General features: G+C 42.4%; 1 protein-coding gene across 3 annotated transcripts in view; it reads left to right on the top strand.

Moving 5' to 3' along the window:
* The first annotated feature begins 713 nt into the window (after positions 1-713).
* The window catches only part of LOC117236934 (multidrug resistance protein homolog 49), a 73,178-nt gene continuing 59,275 nt past the window's right edge, over positions 714-14,616 (top strand). For 2 of the 3 annotated variants that reach the window (XM_033500376.1, XM_033500372.1), the window contains exons 1-5: positions 714-981; positions 10,168-10,266; positions 11,333-11,769; positions 11,858-12,078; positions 12,938-13,218. The gene's annotated coding sequence lies outside the window, so the exon portion shown is untranslated. Of the gene's footprint in view, positions 982-10,167; positions 10,267-10,775; positions 10,791-11,332; positions 11,770-11,857; positions 12,079-12,937; positions 13,219-14,616 lie in introns of those variants that run through there. The other variant, XM_033500373.1, reaches the window with a different exon arrangement.

Below are 14,616 nucleotides of genomic sequence, written 5' to 3'. Positions count from 1 at the left end.
GCTGCGAACACTAGTAATCAGTGAATTATCGCGGTTACTTATTAGCGAATAATTGAAATCCGAATTACGTAATTAAACTCGTGGAAATTTTATTGTCAGTCGGAAGATACTACTCGACTCCCATCAATCTCCTTGGTTTTACAACGCGGTCTGCGTTTTCCTCCTTCGTTGATTACTTCTTTTCTGCAAAGATTAGCTCGCTATTCTTGAGTCTCAACGACCGTTTCTTTGCTTACCGCAAACCGTCGACTTATCAGTTCCTTATGTAACGTGTCGAAAACATTTGTCATTTTTATATAGAAATCGTATCATGGTTTAAAATAGCACTCGCGTCCATTTGCATCGCGTCACAATCCCTTCTATCGATCTACATATTTTCAAACATTTTCCGATGAATCAGCGATTCTTTTCCAAGATTTTCCACTCGATTCATCGCGTGCAGAGTTAAATCGCATGGATCTCGTTCGATCGTTCCGGATTCACGGCAATCGATCATTGTCTTTCACTTTTTCGCTTACGAAAATCCTTAACCGTATAGGAAATCACGTTGAACGCACAAAGAGAAGAAAATGTAATGTTCTTTGTTGTGTTCCGCGCGTTTCGGTGTGCACGGTTTCGTGGCAGAACCTGACACTTGCGATGGCATGCACACCGGCGGTGAGCAGACTATAGGCAACGCACACATAGGCAAGAACGCAACATGGCAACCGTGGCAGTGTGGCAGGACGTAGACGATGGTTATACGTAGAAGTTCCAGTGGCAGGGGGTCAGTGTAAAACGGCCTTCTGTCCGCAACGTGTCGAACGTCGTTTCTATAAGCGAGTCAGTTGCCGCAGTGTCACTCCAGTTCGTTTACAAACACGTCCCACAGCCAGAAACCGGAGTGGATCGTTTCGTCGTTTGGTAACACGACAGAAAGTGTCGAAACGTTGTGGCCATCGTCGATAAAACACGCTGACTCGCAGTGTACGAGGATTAAAGGTAAATCGATGGAGATATATAGGGGCTGGATCGCGATTTCCACCAACCGGAACACGCGCCACATACAAAAGTATTTCCGCGTATTTTCTGCACGTTGCTCCGTATCAACATCTACCGCTTTCCTTCTTTTCCAGTTGCTAAGCAACGCGTTACTCCTGTTAACGAATTCTCGGCATTCCCGTCTTTTAAATGCAACCGAGACTCCATTTCGTTAAACGTTGATCTTATCGGTCTCTTCGAGACATCTCTTCCCTCTTAGAATTTTCGTCCGAAAACAGTGTACAACGCGTGATTTGATTCAAATTTCATTGGAATATCAGCCTTTTCTTATAGCGTTGTTTATTCAGACATAGCACATACGACACTTTGGTCAGTATAGCGGTACTCAGCATTGGTGACAAAATTAGGCGTTCTCTCTAGTAGCTTCCAGAAACATGCTTCTCTCTTCGTTGAAAACACGAGCCTCTTATTTCTCCGCAATACTCGCTGTGTCGATTCGCTGTGTAAAAGATCTGTCAGATGTCGAAAATCGAAGTCTGCGTTGTCTAGATTTTGCTCAAAGGTCGTCTCTTTGTAGAAGAAAGTTTTTTCCCCGTACGAATCTCGTAAAATTTCGTCAACAAATCCCCCCTGCCCCCTTTTTATTCTCAAAAACAACGTATTCGAGCGTAAGGCACACTGATTGTTACGTCGCCCTACGATGTTACGAGTGTTTATGTTTTCATTCGCGTGTTAGGTGTTTTCGTGGAATTTAAAATTTGGTGAAACCTCGAAACCAGTTACTCCAGCCATCGCACAACACGACCAGGTAAAACTGTTCTGTGTTAGCTTCGCGTATGATACTTTGGTACACTTGTATGCGTGACTCGTCCCATTGGTCGTATTTGACCTGGTCGAGCCAGGTAGCACAGAGTGTTACCAGTTTTAGTCTTGGCTCTGCTTTAAGGATGCACGCAACGCCACCGGTTCTACGACGAGATATCGATTTTTCAGAATCCGCGTGGCCGAAACATGTGCGCTTCCGGTTTAAATCTCGCGCGTTCTATTTCGCCGTTGTTCCTATACTTTCTGACTCGTATTTTTAAACGAGGTCATTGTTATCACTGATCGTCGCCTAATCCGATGACTGTTTCCAGAGGAATTTAAAAATGTAACAAAGGTCGCCTGGTTGGCCTCAAGGTGGGGAGAGCGGTCGTAACTATGTCGAGCGTGCTGTCCACGAATAACTATTGATAAATTAGAAACACTTATACCTAAATTAAGAAGTTATCCATATGAAAATAAGTAATTAGACGTAACGAAATATCGTGATATTTTCGACGACATTGTACTGCGCAGCTTTAAACACGAAGCGTAATCGGTGACACGGTATACTATTGGTATGTGGACTTTCGAAAGAAAAGTTTCGTCGATTCGTTTGCGAACACGTATGGTCGTGATACAAAATACAACGGACATTTTTCGAATAGCGTTGGATGGAACGAAGCGTTTGGGATTGTAGAAAACCGCGCTTCAATCGTGTTTAGAGCAGCGAACGTGTAAACATTCGCGATTCTTTATCTGGTTGGAATTCGTGTACGATGCATCGTCGCATAAAATGAAATTCGTATAGCAGAATTCGACTAGAGTAAAATAAACAGACATTGCGCGAGAGATTCCCGTTTCTACGTATTATATTATTTTGTTAAATGTGTCGAACACGGAGTATCGCGTTCGTCGAGCGCTCCAAAACGCGATTCGAGCGCGTGGATATGGCCTTCGTGCAGAAAATAGCCCGCCGATCGTGAATCACGCGAGATAGCAGGCTCGCGAGCAGCTTTTCGATCGTCGAAACAGAAGGAATCACCTTCAGAGTCGAACGCGCTTTTATCTAAAGGTCTACAAACAAATCTTACGTCAGCTTGATAGCGGGGTACAAAGGTAGCTGCACGCCAACTTTGAAATTCACCAGCTTAAGCGACCATGTTATTATCTTAAACCCAGCCCATTTTACAACAACGTAGTGTTCGCGACATTCAAACGTAGCTTAAACGTCGACTTGCAGTTTCAAAGAGTATACCGCGTGGTGTACAACGTCAAATTGGTTCTTCTGCATGGACGAACGATATCTACGTATCTGCTGTTTACAAAGTAGAAGATTCTTCGGAATATATAATACAAGTTTCTAAAGAATCTATTCTTGACCGAGGTTTCAGGCCAAGTGTCGCGTTGTTGCGATGCTTCGGCTTACCAGAAAGCATTATCGCTTTCCCCACTCCGAGCAAGACCCTTACACAGCATTCGTTTCAAGTTTCAAGGCCTAGGCAGCATGACATCAGGTCATTTGCCATCACCCATTTACACATACTTGAGTTTCGTTTTCCGCGTCTCGAGTTTGACGCCAGTCTGCTTAATCGATTCAACTTGGTTTTCCACTTTACACGATGCTTGAGTAATGTCCCGTGGGCGAGAAAAACGTCGTACGAACGCGCTCCAAAATCTTACGTAAGCGGCAAGATACGCGAAAGGCGGTGCACATTATCTCGGCGGTGCAAGAGATTTTTCTGCCAGCGTAATGGAGCAAGGTAAACGAAGTCGATTAGTTGGCTGGAAACGCGTGGACGCGATTCTATCCGTTCATTGTCATTCCCGGCAGATGAATGGCCGCATATTTTCCTCGCGGAACCCTATATCCCGTGGAACGTTGCTCTGCTGGCGAACGTGTACCGCATGGGAACACCCGTTCTATGTACTCTCGCCGTCATCATGAACGAGCTATTCTCTGCGACGCTCGAGTTACTTTGCGCGTGTACGCGTCCGCTCCTCTTTGATCGGCCAAAAATAAAAACGCCCGAGGTGAGTCGAGAGAGAGACATGGGTAAAAAGAGAGCGTCTCTTGGGTGTTGCGAGGCCGCGCGTACCCGTCACGGTCGATCGGAAAGTTCCGTGGTGTCTCGTTCGAAACGCGTCGTTTCATTTAAATACGAGTCGTGTGTGTGTAGCTCTGCTTATGACACTACAGTCACCAGAGATGATTAACGTTTCTAAGACGCTTGGATAGCGAGAATTCTAAAGTCAAGTACGTTTATCACAAACGACGAGCGCGATGAATAAAAAAGCACGACAGAAACGAGCTAGGTTGGAACGATCCGATCGGCCAGGGACGTAGTATGCAAATCAAATTACGCTCGTAGCGATTTTCCATCGAAGGCTACCAACGTCCAGGCCGCATTAGCGGGATCGAAATTATTTAGAGGATCGAATCGGGCCACGGGGCAATATTTTCCGCGATAATGAAATTTGTTGCCGGGCCAAGCCTGGCGATCCGTTCACCACGAAATTTATGTATATCCTGTGTTTCGGCCGCGATGCATCATTTTGCCCCCTGACAAGTAATTAAACGGCCTTTCTATGGCGATCGTGCGCGACTCCCTTTGAAAATGCAGGTTCGCGTGTTTAATTTAGTTTTTGAAACGCGCGGCGCGTACCTCCTCTACGAAAGGAATAAATCAACGTAAGTAAGCGCTCGATGATCAGTCGTTTTTTTTTTGCTTAAAAGCAATCGATATATATATATATACACGACGATTCTGCAGATCTTCCGCTTTTTCATCGGTTTTTAAACGTGTCAGATTATACAAGACATTCAATTCGTACGCGTCTTTGTTTTACGTATTGGACGCGCTACCGTTGCATTCTATGAAACACTGGCTGATGAATATGCGACCGTTTCTTGGACGTTTCAAGACCAAACGAGGCTCTCACCTTTGCAACGTTTTGTAAGCATTTGCTTATAATAAGAATGACATCAGCGATCTGAAATAAACCGCTGCGTTACCCAAATCGACGTGTATTCTGTCGTTTACTTTAAATGGAAATATTCGTTATCTGTTTAAAGCTGAATTATTCAAGCGAATGGCGTTCAATTTTTCAGGAGAATTTTCAGTATCGGAACTAGATGACACTTTGCAAAGGTCGCCTTCGTCGATCGTCTACCAGATTGTCAGACGTTCTATTCGAAAGATCGATGCTTCCTGTTGCTGTGTCTGGCTCGTATAGATGGAACGCGGGGCCTGCAGGGATAAACGTACTGCGCAACGTTTCATCGTCTATCTTTTTTCACCCTGTTTTTTGTACCTCGATTCTGCATCCTGCAGAAGTGCAGCCTTGAAAGCTAGCTCGCTCGCATCGCTCGTGCAGACAGTTTCTTCGTTGTCTTATTACAGATAACGATAACGCATACCGAGTCACGGAGGTAGATAAAAATACGAATTGCATCCTCCCCTTTGACGTTAATGGGCAACGGTTTTATTGCTTGTGAAAATGACCAGCCGCCCGGTTCTTTGTCTTGCTTTCGAGCTTTTTCATTTACACTGACGCATCGCATGTTTCAATTAATAAATAAAACATTAATTCCGCCGTGCTATTGTACGACACCTGAATAATACATTTTATCTTCTAAAATTCCTGAAAAAGAAAAAAAAAAAGAAAAACATAGCACAACCGGTGCCCGGAATAAAATAATCGCGATAAGCGTCACGTAAAAAAAAAAAGAAAGAGAAAAACAAAAAAGTCAATGAAAAATAGGGAATATCGAGGAAAGTTTATCAAACAGGTAACAACTCGAACGATTTTGTATCGATGTAGAGTCGCGATGCTTTTTTCCCTCGCCCATCTAAAGTTACGATACTTTCTCTCTTTTTTCCGACTGCAAAACGGCGCGTTATCCCGTGGAGGGTAATAACGAGTCTCTTGAACATGATCGTATGATGAAACTCGTTTCAATCGGAAGATTTCGTTCCAAGGTGCCGCGTGAAAAATGCAAACGCCAGTTAACGTGAACCGTGCACATGCATACGTATCTGCATACAACTCGACAAACTTATTGCACGAATGCGTTTAACAACTGTGATTTCCGACTCTGGGAATCGCGTATCGATATCACTGACGCATCCATGGCGTTCCGTGAAGCAACTGTTAATATTGATTTTCCGAGTTGCTCGTTATTCGATGTCCTGGATATTTCGATAAGCTCCTCTTTCCTGAACGTTGCAATAGTTACTGGAAATTAAACATCTGTAGTTTCTCGTGTAATCCCATAAGTTGCTCCATTTTTTGATTGGTTGTAATTTTGAACCGGGTTCGGATCACATAAGAGAATTGATAGCTAAATCGAGAGATATTTCTATAAACTCGTTCGCTACATAGTTAACAATTAAGATCGCGATTCCTGTAAATACGTAGAGCCACTGTGAAAAATATTCGAATTATTACCGTAACAAAGTTTTATAAATACGTTATGTGTATTATGTAAATCTTTCATGAAATTTCATTAGCATCGAAATGACACACGATTATCGTGATTATAGTGGTAGAATTTAGAACCAACGTAGATCTGTATATGAAAGTTACAAGACGTTTATTACAATGATATATCTAATAAAACCGTATCGTATATGTCGTACGAACAGTTCCCTTAAGTATATAATTGCTAAATGTGCTAAAAGTGACTGAATGCGTTAAAATATCGTGTACCTTCTATGTACATTCTCGAATTTGTTTTAAACTCTACCGGTGTGATCGTCACAGTTGTATTTCAATGTTGTAATCATTTTTTTAACACACGTAGTATATTAAGGAAAACTTTCCATAAGTGTTTAAATACTTTAATGACCTACTGTATATATGGAACATTAGTGGAATAGCCTTTCCCAAGGTAATTTGATAGTTTGATCGTTGGTTACTCGTAATCACATAGCCGGACTTCTAATATCTCGCGTGGTTTCCGTTTGTCGGTCACTCGAGGCTCTCACAAACGTAAACAATCTTCAATTTCACTCCATTGTTATTATAATATCCATTTACAAAAAATTATACGCGACTGATTTTCACTGTTGATGGATTATTTCTCAGAAGTCGAATATTATTCCTATTACGAATTTAGTCGGCAGGAAACGTCGATATGGCGCCCAATCGATCGAGTTTACGACCACGCATCCCAGAATTATCCAGCGTACGCAATTACGACTTCCCATTTAGCCACGTTCCCCCGGCTTTCCTTTCTTGCCGATGTTCTCGCGCAATTTTAGGTGGATCGATCGAGAAGTTCCGACCGCGTCCTAATGGTTGCCGCGTTAATACACGTGGAAGGGTAGCCTCTATAATTTGCGCGGCGTGCATGTATGCACGGAACAGGCGACCAGAAAACAAGCAGAGAAAATGATCGTCGGCCTAGTCGAGTCGGTGCTTTCGAGCGATTCGTTTCTTGCCTGAAAATTTGCACAGCTTATCGATCCTCCGCGGTTCAACGCTTTTGTACCAGATCCTTCCACTTCCGATTCGAAGGTGTAGCGTAGGTGAAACTTCTTATTTTAATTTCCTTGCAAAGACACTGGGATATTCGTTTGGAGCAAATTGTTTTCAGATATTCGAAGTAATACTCGTTTACGATAAATCTACATACACAGGATGTTTTCCACGTATAGCATATTCTCCACGTGTTTTCCGGCTCGAGTTTCGTTCGTTCGCCAGTTTCAACGTGTCAGTCCTCTTCAGCGTCGTGCCGCGATGTTTACAGAACGTCAGCACACTGTGAGTCGATGCAATAGCTGGGATCCGCTGCTATCGCGAAAGCTTCCGATAAATCTACTAGGTCGAACGAGTGTGAGCAACTTCCTGGTAAAAATCTACTTGCCATACGTAGGCCTTTAGAAACATCGAGAATAAAATTTCTTCTGAATAAACGTTTCACCAAGTACTCCGATTACGTCGATAAATCGTTGGTCCGAACCCACGCGTTGTTTTGAAACAACAAGTGAAACAAGATCGGAGAAACGTTCCAGCAACTATCAAGCGGTTTGGCAATCTCACAATGGGTCGGGAGATTCACCGGAGTCTACGAGGCGATCGATCGCGTTGTAGCGAAAGCTACGATCGGTGTGCGTGCACCTTTAAGTACATAGCCTGGAGATACACCATCGATCGTTGCAGAGGTCGACGTACTCGCGTTAGCTCGAACTTTCGTGCAATTTATTGTCCTGTTCTTAGAGCGAACGATCCGTTGTGTCGGATCGGAGTCGAACCTGAATCATGCTCGCGGTTGCTCGACCGATTGAACGCCATCTGCGAAGGTCAATTAGCGGTAAAATTCATTATGAAACGAAGCAAAAAGAGACTGCTGGAAGGAGCTGGCCAGAGTAGTACGGTTCGCTAGTCACGATAATCCTTCCTGAGAGCCGAAACTTCGAACGCGAGAACTTTACGAAATTTTCTGTTACGAAAATTAGCGAAGTCGCTAATCTAATTTTGTAACTTGTCTTTTTATCAAAGTTTAACGTATCTAAAAGCTTAGAACGTTCTATTCTTATCACGAGTATGACACGTTTCGATCGGTTGTTTTTTATCTTTTCGTCGATGGTCGTCAATTTCCTGATAACAACAAGGTTATCAGTCGATCTCGATGAATTCCTTTTCCAGTTAAGAGAAGCGAAAGCTCGCGGTGTGACGATTTCCCTCTGTTCTTCTGCGAAACCGGTCGCGCTCGACAGTATACAGTAGCTAAACAAGCTGCACGGTAGTTTTCTAGTGCCTTCATTGTTCAATGTCAGCGTTTCTTGTTCGACTCGGTCTAAGCTAGATGATTGGTAGACGCGTAGTGTATAGAAAACCAGAGAGGCTTTCGGTAAAGAAAAATCGCGTAACAGCCGTTTTTCTTCGCGATCTCTATAGCTGCCAAGAATGCTACTTTCTTCGAGATATTTTCGTAAGTACGCTTGTTCTCGATGGGTACGAAAGAGTCGATCGAACTTCTTCCATTGTCTATGCATACGTAACCTCTGATACGAAAAGTTGAAAATATTTCATCAAATTCAACATTCTCTTGCCCTCAAAGAGAAAATATTATCGTTTCACTGAAATAATCTTTCGATAGAGTCCAGTAAATATTCCCATGCAAATGCAAGTGGAGGCAATACGGGACCCTAAAAAGGGAAATATTCCGTGGCAGACTCTTTCGAACGGTTCTCCATGTCTAGACGTACCTTCGTGTTTCATCTGCCCAAGGCGTCGTCGGAATTCCTCGCTCGGAGGGAAAACTGAAATTTTCTCCGACTACGGTGCACCAAAACTCCATTCCCCTTTTTCCAGTGTCCGCGTCGCGTCACAGCGTCGTCGCCTAACGGGTGGGAGGAGGGAAGCAAGGGGTGGGAGAAGGAAAGTTTCGAACACAGCCTCGAGGTGGCAAGCAACGGGATCCCGAATGATTGATAGAAACGGGCAACGTTGCACGTTCGTATCGTGATCCTAGGGTAGAAATATAACCTGGCTGGAATAAAATTCGCGTTCACCTGTGCGATTCAGATGCAAATGCAGAAGGCACACTGGTTGTGCAACAAACTTTTAAAGACTTTCTCGTTCTGCCGCGTTCTTGGTGCGGTTAGTAACACGACTCGAAGGATACGAAAACAGTGGCTCTGCAGTCTTCGATGCACGCGCGCAGGCTCAAGAACGTATTCGAACATTTGTAGATGCGCTTTATGAATACATTATGTGCGTTACGCGACATATTTTGAAATTTCATTAGCGCTTTTATGAAATTCAACTATCACGAGTGTAGAGTCTGGAACCAATCTGAAGATATTTAACACCTTTCATACGCTTCAGATAGCTGTTCATGCTGTATATTAATTTTTTATTAGATATATATGCAAGAGATATCCTTGCAGTAGATATCGCGTAGCCTTTGTATACGAGTACGTTTTCAGATCGGTTTCAAATTCGGCCAATATAGTCACGATAGCGTGTCTTTTTATAGTGTTAATGAAATTTCAAAACGTTTTACATAACGTATACAATATGCATGTAAAAGTTGTCTATGATACGAGTTGTAAATAATTAAATACATTCGTGAGCCAGCGTAGGCCTGTAGATCTAAGTTAATACGAGGGTCTTGCTAACTATAGAACTTGTTTAATTGGTATATATTAGAAATTAGTCGTGTTTATGGAGTGGCACAGTTGGACACCGTTCACGAGAATTAAGATAAAAACATTTTTATTATCTCTATGGAGTACGGGCAAAACAATTCAATTGTCTTGAATTCTTCACTCTTGCTTTCCTTATTTTTTTCTATTAACCCGGGTGGAGTTGAGATCGAGCTCGTTCTCAGAAACTCGGATTATTGACATTGGCATTTTTCTGTTTATATAGACTATCGCGCACGTTAATGGCTGCCAGGGTCGTCGGCTAGGAGCCGTTTAACGAAGTTTCGTGCTGCCAGTGCGATAATACAGCCCGTAACCGATGAGTGTAAGTATCAATCGATCGGGCTCATATTCATTCCCGATCCGTGGAATCTCGTTATTCGCGTAACGTTCCGGTTTTTATCCTTCGTGATCGTAGTTCGTCGACCTGTACGAGTTCATTGTTAGACGCCGCGTCGCATATTTCCGCGCGCGTGACGCGAAAACCACGGACAGCTCGTATGTTCGACGCGTTTTTACATAGCTCGTTGCAACGTCGATTTTTCGATTGTTTCGCATATGTTTGCCAATTCTTTTTCCATGTAACGAGGAAGGCACGAGAGGCGTTTCGTAAATACGAGAGTCAGTCGTGTCATCTCTCTAGCCGAGTCGACGTATCGAATTAAAACGACCCGGTCGAATTAAGTCTAATAAAACGCGGCCGGTTCTGCGTCCGAGGCGCGCTCATTTAGTTCGGTTAAATGATCGGATTCAGAGATGCCGCGTAGGCCGCATAAGCAGCACATAAATTAATTAGAACGATGTTGGGACGGTTACGTCACACGACAACGCGTAATCGTGCGATGCAAAGTAAGTATAATCGTGGAAATAAAAAGAATTTCCGGGATAGAGCGTCGCATGACTTTTGACGCAGATATTGCGTCCATTCGCGAGAAACGTATTGATAATTGCTAGCTACTCAATGTTTATGCAAATTTGAAGGTGCAAGAATAAACAGAACGCGTCTAATATGCAAAAATATGGAAAATATTTAAAGTAAAGTATTTGTTACACCATTTAATTGGTGAAACAGATCTTAGATTAGGTATATTAATTTCTTTAATTATTAGGTTGTTTGGAAAATTCATAGCGAAATTTATAAAGCAATTAAAGCAATTTAGAAATATTTCCATGGAATTAAGATTTTATCGAATCATTCGCTTCTCGTTTAATAATCCTTCTATTTCTCTATAATTTTCTTAAATATAGAACAGATTTTTATATCGATTTTCCAATACGATACGAAGTCAATATTTCCGAACAACTCGATACATCCATATAAATATGAGATTATGTAATTTGATAATCGTATTTAGAATACTATTTTTGATATAAATGTTGTTTCTGAACAGGTTAGGTTGACAGGCGGACATATGGTGAAGCAGAGGAGGTTTATCGGAAATACGAATAACAAGATGATCAACATACGAGAATATTTATAGGCTTTTTAGGTGAAATCGTGGAATATATACGTGTCCATATACACCGTGTATAGGATCAGTGAACGACGAGTGAACACGCGGATCGATTTGCATGCCGCTGAAGGAGAGCACACGGCCTCGTAGCCACGACGCAACCGGTCACGTTCCGATAGGCGACAAATTGTAAAACGTGTGAGCTGCCCAGGTATCCAGAGTGAATGTAAAATAAACGATCTTCGATAGATTTCAGAGGACGACAGCAGCGGCGCGTACATACGCGTACGTTTAGTTATGATTAGCCTCTGCGATAACAGCCTGATTTCTCATTTTTACATAATTCTCGCGAGATGTTTGATTTTCACGCGCAGGTAAGTGGAACGTTTCGTGTAACTGCTCATATTCTGAACTCGCCTCCACGGTACAAGTATGGAATAATTCATGTCTCTGTCGTTTCAGATCCGATTTATCGAGCGTTCGTACGAGAAACGAATTTGAAGAGGTTTTCGTAGAAGCGTGTTAAAGATAAAATAGAGCGAAGAAAAATTGAGACAAAGAACGAGGAAAACATGAATCCTTCGTAACACGCGCTGCAAAGAAAGATCAACTATTGATACAGCTGCCGTGTATGCTCGTTCACGCAATTGTTGCTCAGCGAGTTCGTGCTTTGTGTTAGACAGGTACATACGTCCATCGACGTACTTTCTAATACGCCTCTGATCGCTACAAAGAAAAGGGATAGATCTTTCGCCAGGTTTCTCGCCTCCTCTCTCGTCTGTGCCTGGTCAATCGCGAATCGTCTGGTGAAAGTCGCCTCTCTCAACGAGGCGATTACGTACCGCTAACATTCGTCCTCGTGCGATCGACCAGGCACAGTGGAAAATTTATGGCCGGACGAGAGAATGGCGAGGAGTTTGTCGTGATTTTCGCGTGTTGGCGATTCTATCATGGGTGTAATTCTTTTCACGAGAAAGCGACAGTAAGAGAATCTAGAAAGCGATGTAACTATATAAAGGTCAGAATAGAATGAATCGCTGAAACGGTCGTTATTTCCTCGATAAGCATCCAAGCGGGAAGGTTTGCGCCTTTTGCTTCGAATTGGAATTTCAACGATGCGAAACTCGCGGAATTTCCGATCGATTGAGAATCCGACTGGGGAATGGATATTTGAAATAGCGAAGGGTAAAAGACGCGAAGAAATCTACGCGGCGAATGTACCCGTTCACATTTCATGCGCGTGGTACCATCTCAATGGTGTTCTATCGCAATATGCTTTCGAAGCAAATGGTAAGAGACCTTCCGCTAAATATTGGTTAACGTCAAGCTTATTCAACGGCACTTTATCATCGTTTAGCGGCAACTCCACTCGAACGTCATTCCGAGTTCTCGTTATTAAATTGTCGTCTTCCGAGTAGCGTTATTCAAGTATTCGAGGATCTCGCGACAATGGAATCGTTATTTGTACTGCCCACCTACGACCTACCTACTAACTACCTTGTTTCAATTGCGTCTTACTAACGTACCAAATCCTTTTTGCAGGTTTTTCTTAGGTTTCCAGCGATTCTAGTATTTCTAAAGAGATAGAGGACAAGCCAAAGTAAACCAGTGATATTTTTTATGCAGTATTTTTCTTCCATTATTGTGAACGAAATAAAGCGAGCGAGAAAGAGAGAAGAAGTGACTAACGAGTCGTATTTGTTGAAAAATTTAAGAGGATTAAGAATATTAATATACTGGATGAATTTTTAAACACCAGAGAGATTTTTGCATTTTTTTTTCTACGACTCGAGCGCCGACATCGGCAGGTTTCCTTCAAAATGGTGAGTATCACGAAGTCGTTTAAAAGCGCAACGTTTATCGTATTATTTCGAAATATTGTATCTTATTGCTACGAAATTGACTTGAATTGAAATTGACGAATTGATCGTTTTGGAAATAAGCGTTAACGCTGACTGTCTCGAAAGAATCGCGAAGCGTTCTCCAGTGTTTCCAGAACACGATGCGTGAAATCGTGGCAAGCCGCAAATGAAAAGCAAATAAAAAAAAAGAAGAAAAAGAGATAATAATCGTGGCGAAGAGTCACGAGGATTTCATTGAAGCGCTCAATTTATATCAGCATGGTAGGCGATGTGTTGGCAGCTACACAATTGTTTTGTTGCATCGATGCCGGCGCATCTCGACTCGGTCCATCGCGCTTAATTATAATTAATGAATCGACCTGTGCGTTGCCTGGATTTATTTTCACGGCACGTTCGTCGCCTATAGTCGCATAAGCGTTTGAAAGTTTATAAAGTATGCAAGTTTATAACGAAGGGAATATTCGTTTCATAATCTTTTCAACGACTTCTCAGAGAAACGAGCAATTTGCAACGCTTGATTTTACAGTCGAAACTTTAATTCACCCTTAGTACAAAAATAAAAGGAAAAGTGGAAGGTCGGTAATAATTTCCAAATGGTTCTGCCAAACTATACGAAGCGTACTTGTGAAACTTATGCACGCTTTTATATCCTGTTTACGATTCACCACCGCTTCCGGTTGATTCATTATCTAATTCAAGCGATCACAGGATTTCATCATGAGTCGATATTATCGAAACAAAACGTCTCATTTACCAAGTCGTACACATTACGACGTTCTATTTGAAAACGTAGATAATTTAATGTATATAAATTGCTCTTAACCATTGACAACAAAAAGCACATGGAAGAATATGCGTCCACTTAGCAGCGAACGTTGTTTACAATCATACTTGTTATGTATCAAGGATAAAGTGTTAATTCGCCACGATTCTTCTTTTAAACTCGAACGATTTATAGGAACGAGTAAAGAGGCGCTCGATCAATTTGATACATTGTGAGACGAACCGCGTAACGCGTTTATTACCAGCAAGTTCCTACTGCGAACGAGAATAACATTCAATACTAAACTAGGTTAACATCCTGCTGCTTCCAGCAAATGTGTACTTTCTCTGGAATAAAATATCCAGTTAACGCAACGGCTAGCGGGCACGTTTAAAAAGCAACATCCTCGTCGCCATCGTAGTTTTCTAAGTTTCATGGTATTCACTTCGAAATGAGCGCGAAAATATGGCGCAAGAAAGACGCGTCTCACCGACACCACGTCGAGCGAACCGTGCTTATTCCTTTATTCTTGTCAGACCAACGGGGCGTCTGTTTCGCGGGAGAAAAGATGAAAACGCGCGACAATAATACGGAGG

The sequence above is a fragment of the Bombus vosnesenskii genome, unplaced genomic scaffold (assembly GCF_011952255.1).
Source record: "Bombus vosnesenskii isolate JDL3184/JDL3185 unplaced genomic scaffold, Bvos_JDL3184-5_v1.1 scf7180000013352, whole genome shotgun sequence".
NCBI lineage: Eukaryota > Metazoa > Arthropoda > Insecta > Hymenoptera > Apidae > Bombus > Bombus vosnesenskii.
This window is presented reverse-complemented; position numbering and strand designations above follow the sequence as displayed.